We start from the raw sequence: 7,774 nt of genomic DNA on the forward strand, positions 1-7,774 counted from the left end.
AATTGAAGTTCAACACGGCGAGAAATCCAGTCCAAAGCCACTAGCGAAACGATAACACATTTTTTACCTCTCCGTGTGACGTAGTCCAGGAGAGGTTCTGTAACGGCCGTGTCTGTGTGTTTACCTCTCCGTGTGACGTAGTCCAGGAGAGGTTCTGTAACGGCCGTGTCTGTGTGTTTACCTCTCCGTGTGACGTAGTCCAGGAGAGGTTCTGTAACGGCCGTGTCTGTGTGTCTGTCCGTTGTTACACCCACATGACCGCGTTCGCAGTTTGCGAATCGGAGCAAACGTGTTCGCCATTTCCGAACTGCTTTCACAGTCACGGAAATGGCTCCTATACTTGAGTTCTCACACCACCATCTTCTGGTCTTTGTCCATCCCACACGGACACCAGTCTCTTCTTACTGGCTTCTAATCACGACCATCTTTTGGTCTTCGTCCTTCCCACACGGACACCAGTCTGTTCTTACTGGTTTCTAATCACCACCAGCTTCTGTTCTTTGTCAATCCCACATTGACACCAGTCTGCACTTACACTGGCTTCTAACACCACCATCCACTAGTCTTCCGTCTATTCCACATAGACACCAATCTGTATCATTGGCTTCTACTCCATTATCATCGTTTGGTGTTAAGATATACGCGGCGATCAGCTAGGGTTACGAGAAACGTCTAGCCTCCCTAAGGTGGGATCGCCACCAAAGGTTTTCGCAATTGCGCTTTTTCCTTACTATTATGATGGAAACGAATCGTATATATACCCCAAAATTTGAAGAAAGCGGGCAAGAGGGGTACCCTTCACTTTAAACGTCAATATTAGCAAAGTTTGAGATGATAATAGGTATAACTTTATTTTAAACGATTTAACTGTTATTAATGTTAATTATTGAAGATTAAAATAATTTAAAAGAATTATATTTATTTAAATATTAAAGATAAACCTCTCGTGCAAAGAGAGAGATTATCATCGCCTCCTATATCTACCAAGGCCCGTGCATGCGATATATTTCCTTCATTGCCTCCTATATCTATCAAGGCCCGTGAATTTCGATATACTTTTCAAAACAACAACCAAAATGGGAAGCTCCTCTCAGAAACATAATCATTTCTTTTCTCTGTATATGAAATGAAAATATGGATAATATTGCGCTCCTTCTTTAATGGTATGAATCCTTGCCTGTCTATTAATATTTTACGAAGGAGTAATACGTTTTTAGCGAAGTCTAGAGAGGATAAACATAAGCGAGATTGTTTCGGAAAAAAATACTGCTTCCACTAATGGGTTTATACTCCTTGTTACTGTTGTATAGAGTAATCATGATAAAAGCTTAAAAAATTACGAGAGGACAGACCTTTTTTATCCTCTTGTTTTATTCTTAATAAGAATATAAAACATTTATTTTGTATCAAAAAATATTTTTTGGTGCTAAGATTGCTTTAAAAAAATCTAAACGGTTAGGCATTGGTAAAAAAGACAAATGATATTTTTCAAATCAAATGAGATAACGCCCACCTAGTTGAAAATTGCCGTTTTTTATTCGCGGGAGCCATTCTTAATGAGAATTTCGATGCTAGTAGGTTGTCAATTAAACTACCGGTATATTATTGTTGTTGGAAATTGGATATTAAGTCAAATTAAGTGGTTGTAAAGAGCCAGCAGGTTTTTGCCGCTTCTTTTTGTGAGTATTTGATTTTTGTATGTAAAATGGAGGAAGATAATGTTGAGAGTAATAGCGATTTCCACTGACTGCACTAGAGCACTCTAAGTGCACTCTCGGCGCGTTTTCGTCCGCCACTGGGAACACGAGTGCAACACTAGCCCAGAATCGCGTTTTCCACTGACCCCAAAAACTGCCCGAGAATTGCTCTTTCGTGCTCTGAAAAATTCGACGGAGCGACGGTGCTCGAGTATGACGTAATAAAATTAAAATGGCGGACCCCGCGGTATCTCATAGAAGACAGGCTCTGGCTTATGCTTATTTATTTCTGGAATCATCTGCTGAAAGTTCTGAAGATGTAGAATACGAGGCTTTATCATTACTTTAAAGATATTACGCCTCGTCCTAAAACCAATAATTATATCAGAGACGTTGTCAATCATTACTCAAAATAGATTTTTTGTAAATTAATTGAAATGTTAAGTCTATTAATTGGTTTCACCCCATTTGCGTCAAGATATATATACTTTATTACAATTTCGTCTCCGCACGGCGCCAATTTTGATTATTCAGAGCGCGCTCGGACCTCTCGATCGTGTTGGTTCCACTGACGAAACTATTCTCGCCAAAACTCGCTGAGGGCAGTTACGTCATCCTAACTCTGAGAGCACTCTTTGGAGCAGTCAGTGGAAATCGCTATAAGGATGAAATGCGGAAGCGCTAAGCGCGGGAAAGGATGAGGGCAAAAAGGTCGACGTTCTCATTGGATACTTAAGTTTATATAATCTTCTCGACACGGAGAGGTAATATTTTGGTTTTCCCAACTTGTCTTTTATAGATCTTTTCAAATGAACTGGAATTAAGGTTATTTCCGATTTATCATCATTAGATAGTTCATTTAATAACAAAAATAACAGTTTTCTCCTCAATCCAAAATCTCTAGCAGACGCCATCATGGAAAGTATCATCAAACGCAACAGAGAGAGAAAAAAAAACGTTCAGTGACGTCTGACGTCACTACGTAGCGTTCGGAAAAAACACATCGGTAGCGGTAACGGCTTTTTCCGATTTCCAGTTACTGAACGTAACCCTAGCTTGCCAACACGGCAATAATATTTCGAAACATGGCGCTTGATTCTAACGCTGCCTAACGTGGCCCTTACGTGGTCTCTCAGAAGCTCCATTATTAAAGATACGTAATAGAAGACTTGCCTGAAACGCAGACATCGCTAAGATTTTACCGAAACACCGCGCCCGCTGACAAATTGAAGCGATTTATAGTTCCTGACAACAGTGACGATTCAAGTTCTGAACAGTAAGAGGATGAAGAGTTAGAACGAGACGAGAACGAGAAACATTTAAAAGCAAAAACTAATGTAATACGAACAACCCTAAAGAACGATAAGACGAAGAACATTCCCACGATGAACGAATCCGAGTCACTTCCGCCAACTGAAGTAGAAGTGCGAACGAGCCTAACGAGGCCTAAAAGACAGGTGAAACGGCCAAGACACTTACAAGAATATTATTTGAATTTTTAATTGTAAAAGAAACAGAAATGACGTTGCAAATCTTAATTTCTACATTACTATTGTGTACCAAACATATTTTTGAATTTAATTTGAGTAACAATTAATTAATAAGTTTCAAATAACCGGGAGGTTAATAGTAACGGATGGCCGAATATTAACGTTTTCATATACTTTTACCATATTTTATTTTCGTTATATTTTTTGTACGAGTTTGTAACGCCCGGAAAAAAAGGAACGAAGGTAGAGGGCGAAACCGTTTTCAGAGTAGGTACGAGGGGACCAATGAGATAGATAGAGTTCCAATTCAAATCGGCTTACCGCGATACACATTGTTTTTATCAAGCAAGTTTATCAAAACATGACAGCGCCACCTGTGAGCCTCTAGCGGAACTAATTACAACTTTTACTCGCTTATTTTCAATCAGAAACATCGTTATGATTTTTATTTCATCTATTTATTAGATTAAAAAGGACTAGAGTTTTTATTATTTAACTTGCTTATTTTATTTAACACGTTTATAAAACTATTTTGACAGCAGACGGTAATAAAAAAGTTCTTCAAGTGATTAATAGGTGGCGCCACCCGTATTTGATAAAGATTCATGCTCGACAAAAAGTGTATCGCGAATCGTCAATCTCGAGATCCCACGTTGTGACTCTAGGTTTATATATATTCTATCTCACTGGAGGGGACTAGCCCCCCAAAAACCAGTTTTTCCGTTTTTGCATCCCCATCAAAGCACGCTGTCGGGATATTTCGCGCGTTCGCGTATCTGCTCTCGTAATGTACGGCCGTATGATACTTTTCTCATTCAATGTTAACGCCTTATCAATAAATAATAATTTTCTATCAACCCTCAACCGTAATTTCTTCCTGACTGAAACGTCAAAAGATCAGACGACCAAAGAAAGCTAATACCTATGTCACGGAGGGGTTCTAATTTCGGCGTGTCTGTATGTCTGTCTGTTGTTACACCCTAGTGGACCGCATTCGCAGTTGGCAAATCGGAGCAAATGTGTTCTCAATTTCCGGACCACATTTACAGTTCCCGGAAACTTGGAAAATTGTATTCCACTTACAATGGGTATTACTCCAATGTCTGTCTATCACCACCATCCTCTGGTCATTTGTCCATCCCACACGGACACCAGTCTGTATTTACTAGCTTCTAAACACCACCATTATCTGGTCTTTTGTCCAACTCACACGGACAACAGTCTGTACACACTGGCTTTTAATCACCACCATCCTCTGCTCTTTGTCCATCCCACGTGGACGCCAGTCTGTACACACTGGCTTCCACACCACCATCTTCTGGGCTTTGTCCATCCCACATTAGAGACGAGTCGGGCCCCCGATTTGATTTGGCTTTTTCGACCCGACCCGACCCGAACTCGTTTCGGGTCGGGTAGGGCAAAATTAATTTAAAATTTTTTCCGGGTCGGCTCGGATAGGGTTTAAAATCGGGCCGGATCGGGTCGGGTTCACTTTCTATTGGGCCGGGCCCGGGTCGGGTTTCTATTAACTTCAAAATAATAGGGCAGGGTCGGGTCGGGCTTTTTATAGACCCGTGGTCCAACCCGACAATTTAAAGTTGGAAGAAATACAACTCAAGTCTCACAAGTTTCGGGCGAGACAGTGGGAGGAGGAGGGCGCAACGCGCTAGTTGCTAAGCGCAATATACGAGAATACTCCGTTCCATAAAAGGGGTAGGAAAACAGTAACAGTTGACAAAGACTAAGTATATTTTTCTTTAGTGGACAAGCAAGGTCTTACTATTTTGTGCTTTTTTTTTAAAAATGTACAGCTTGGCAACCCTGTTATTGTACGGCGTTTCGGTTATCGGTTTCGCGGCTAGGGTCCGGCTACTTTTATGATTCTTTCTCTCGTCTCGGTTGATTCGGCAAGCTTCGTTTATTTCCGGCCCTGGTGAAAAGGCCTCGTATGCATAAATAGTTTGCAGCAAACCGCATTTAGTGGCCGCCCCAAAGCCGCAGATCACGTTTTGGAGCAGACGCCGCATTCACCACTACTTCCTTTTTCCCACGTGACCTAAGCTCTCCGGACTCAATTTGGCCATGGAAGAAAGTATGGAAGGCCGACTCAGCCCTTTTTTTTGAAAGGTGACCGGTAGCCCTGCATACTACAGCGCCCCTAGCTGTCATACTGAAAACAAACATGGCGGCGTCCTTATTTAATGTATTTTCTTTTGGTGAAAAGGTTGGGTTTATTAACGGGATGGCGGGGAATTTGAAATTTTAAAAATTCCGCCTTTTTTGACAGCCTGGAAACTGTCGCTTTCAGTATGGCGGACAGAGGGCAAACCCGTCGCTATTTTTAAACCACCTTTCACAGCTCAAAGGGGAGTCGGCCTTCCATACTTTCTTCCATGATTTGGCTATACGGGATTTACGAGAGGTATTTCTGTGGGCGCTGCCATAACCTGTCGGCGGCCTTTAGTTAGTGGCTGACATTCCCTGTCGTCGAACGCGCTCCGTAGCCTTGGCAGAACAATTCTCCGAAAAGGGGGCGGTAACCTCGTAAGTCCCGTATAGCTCCAGCGCGTCACATCCGCCGGACGGTGTCGCACATATTTGGTGGCCGCCTTTTTGGCTATCCATAATACGTAGTATCAGAAGGGGATAATAGAAGAAGGATGACACTCTGTATCCTCCCTATGCTTTAGTAATGTAACGTCATTCTTCCCAGGCTCCCCCTTTTAGTTTGCTTTCCCGCTTATCAAACTACAAATGGGCATCGCACCGTAAGGTGAATTCAATAGTTGTTTGCCACTAAATCCCCAGCAATCATCCCACAAACCTCGTCTGGACGTGGGACAAAATGCACAAGCGCGTCTTGCCAAATATTTAAGCGCTAATAGAGTAATGATGAGGGAACTATTTATCGCGTATGTGATTCGGTTTAGTAACCTTGCTCTAAATGTTCCGATGTTGGGAAGAGTGGCGTTACACTCACCCAGCTTTGTGGTACACTTCTCTCGAAGAGAAGTATTATATACTTCTGGTAGTATTTATATAAATCCATAATTAAATATACCTTATCAATTACAAATGACTCACTCTAATCAAAAATAATCGAAATCAAAATACTGGTTTTAACGGGGAAAAATCATGAAAACGGTCAATATCCTTCAAATTATGCACATAGATTCTAATTGAACTCCTCTTTCGAACGATCCCGATCACCTTAATTGCAACTAAGGCATACCAATTGAATTTAACTGACCCCCCTCCGATTTAATTTTTAAACTGGTCAACGCAATTTTTAAACTGGTCATTTGCCCTGTACCACCGCCTTATTTCCCACGCTCCCGTTCGCCCTATTCGAACTGGGGGGAGACGGTGGGACGGCATAAACCTTAGGTGCCGCCTGGAAATAGTAACAATGGGATCGTAGTACGTGACACCCTCCCAAGTCTTACCGCTGTTCTGGTGGCCATATTAGGTGGTCTCAGCTTCATTCCTGCCTTAATCTTTGTGAAATCGTGAAATCACGCAATCTTTGGCAAAATCGCGAAATCTTTCTCGTAATCATTGGCAAAATCACGAAATCTTTCTCGTAATCATTGGCAAAATCACGAAATCTTTCTCGTAATCATTGGCAAAATCACGAAATCTTTCTCGTAATCATTGGCAAAATCACGAAATCTTTCTCGTAATCATTGGCAAAATCACGAAATCTTTCTCGTAATCATTGGCAAAATCACGAAATCTTTCTCATAATCATTGGCAAAATCACGAAATCTCGTACGTTTTTGGGAATGTCGGACCCTGGGATGGGGCGCTCCACTTCTAAGACTTCTGAGAAATGCTCTTTGCTTAATAACCTACTTTTTTGGCTTCTCTTAGGACGTTGTATTTCTAGATATCTAGTGATATGTCTAACACAAGACTTCTCACGGCGCTGTTTCTAGATATCTTTTTGATATTTCTAATACCAGAAGTGAGATGAGACTAGAAGTGAAGGGTTCTAGTATTGGTAATAGATCCTGGCATTAGTGAACAAATTTGAGGATTTTACGCCGCTTCAATCGCGCCAACGCTAGAGAGAAAAAAATTGGTAGAGTTCCAAAAATATTTCCTACCCCCTTCCCCTCAACCTAAAGCGGCGAAACACGGACGCGGGTGCTTGAATCTAGTTCGGCGGTGTACATCCGCGAGCATCTCACGTTTTGGAGGGGAAATTCTGAAACCGCCACTAGAGGGCCAACCGTTGGTGTGTTATCAAGAATATTCACTTTCGCCGAGTGAAGAATTTGGTTAGCTCAGTACTTCTAGTCTCATCTCACTTCTGCTAATACAAGGTCTCTTAAGGGGCTCTAATATATTCAAAAGGCTCCCGATGAGCCAAAAACATAATATTGAAGAAGTTTCAACATATATAGATCTTTCATTCTTAATACAAGCAAGGGTTATATGATTCATTTCAGCTCATATGAAAGAAATAGCGGAGTATGATGTTGCCCCATGAATTGACTATATTTTTCAGAATGTTCCAAGGTAAGGTAACTTACTTCAATTGAAATTACCTTCCGAAAATTGATTTAATTTAAACACGATTAA

This window comes from Phalangium opilio, unplaced genomic scaffold (genome assembly GCF_054372755.1).
Source record: "Phalangium opilio isolate 3A_F unplaced genomic scaffold, DU_Popi_V2 ptg000041l_1, whole genome shotgun sequence".
In the NCBI taxonomy this organism is placed as follows: Eukaryota; Metazoa; Arthropoda; class Arachnida; order Opiliones; family Phalangiidae; genus Phalangium; species Phalangium opilio.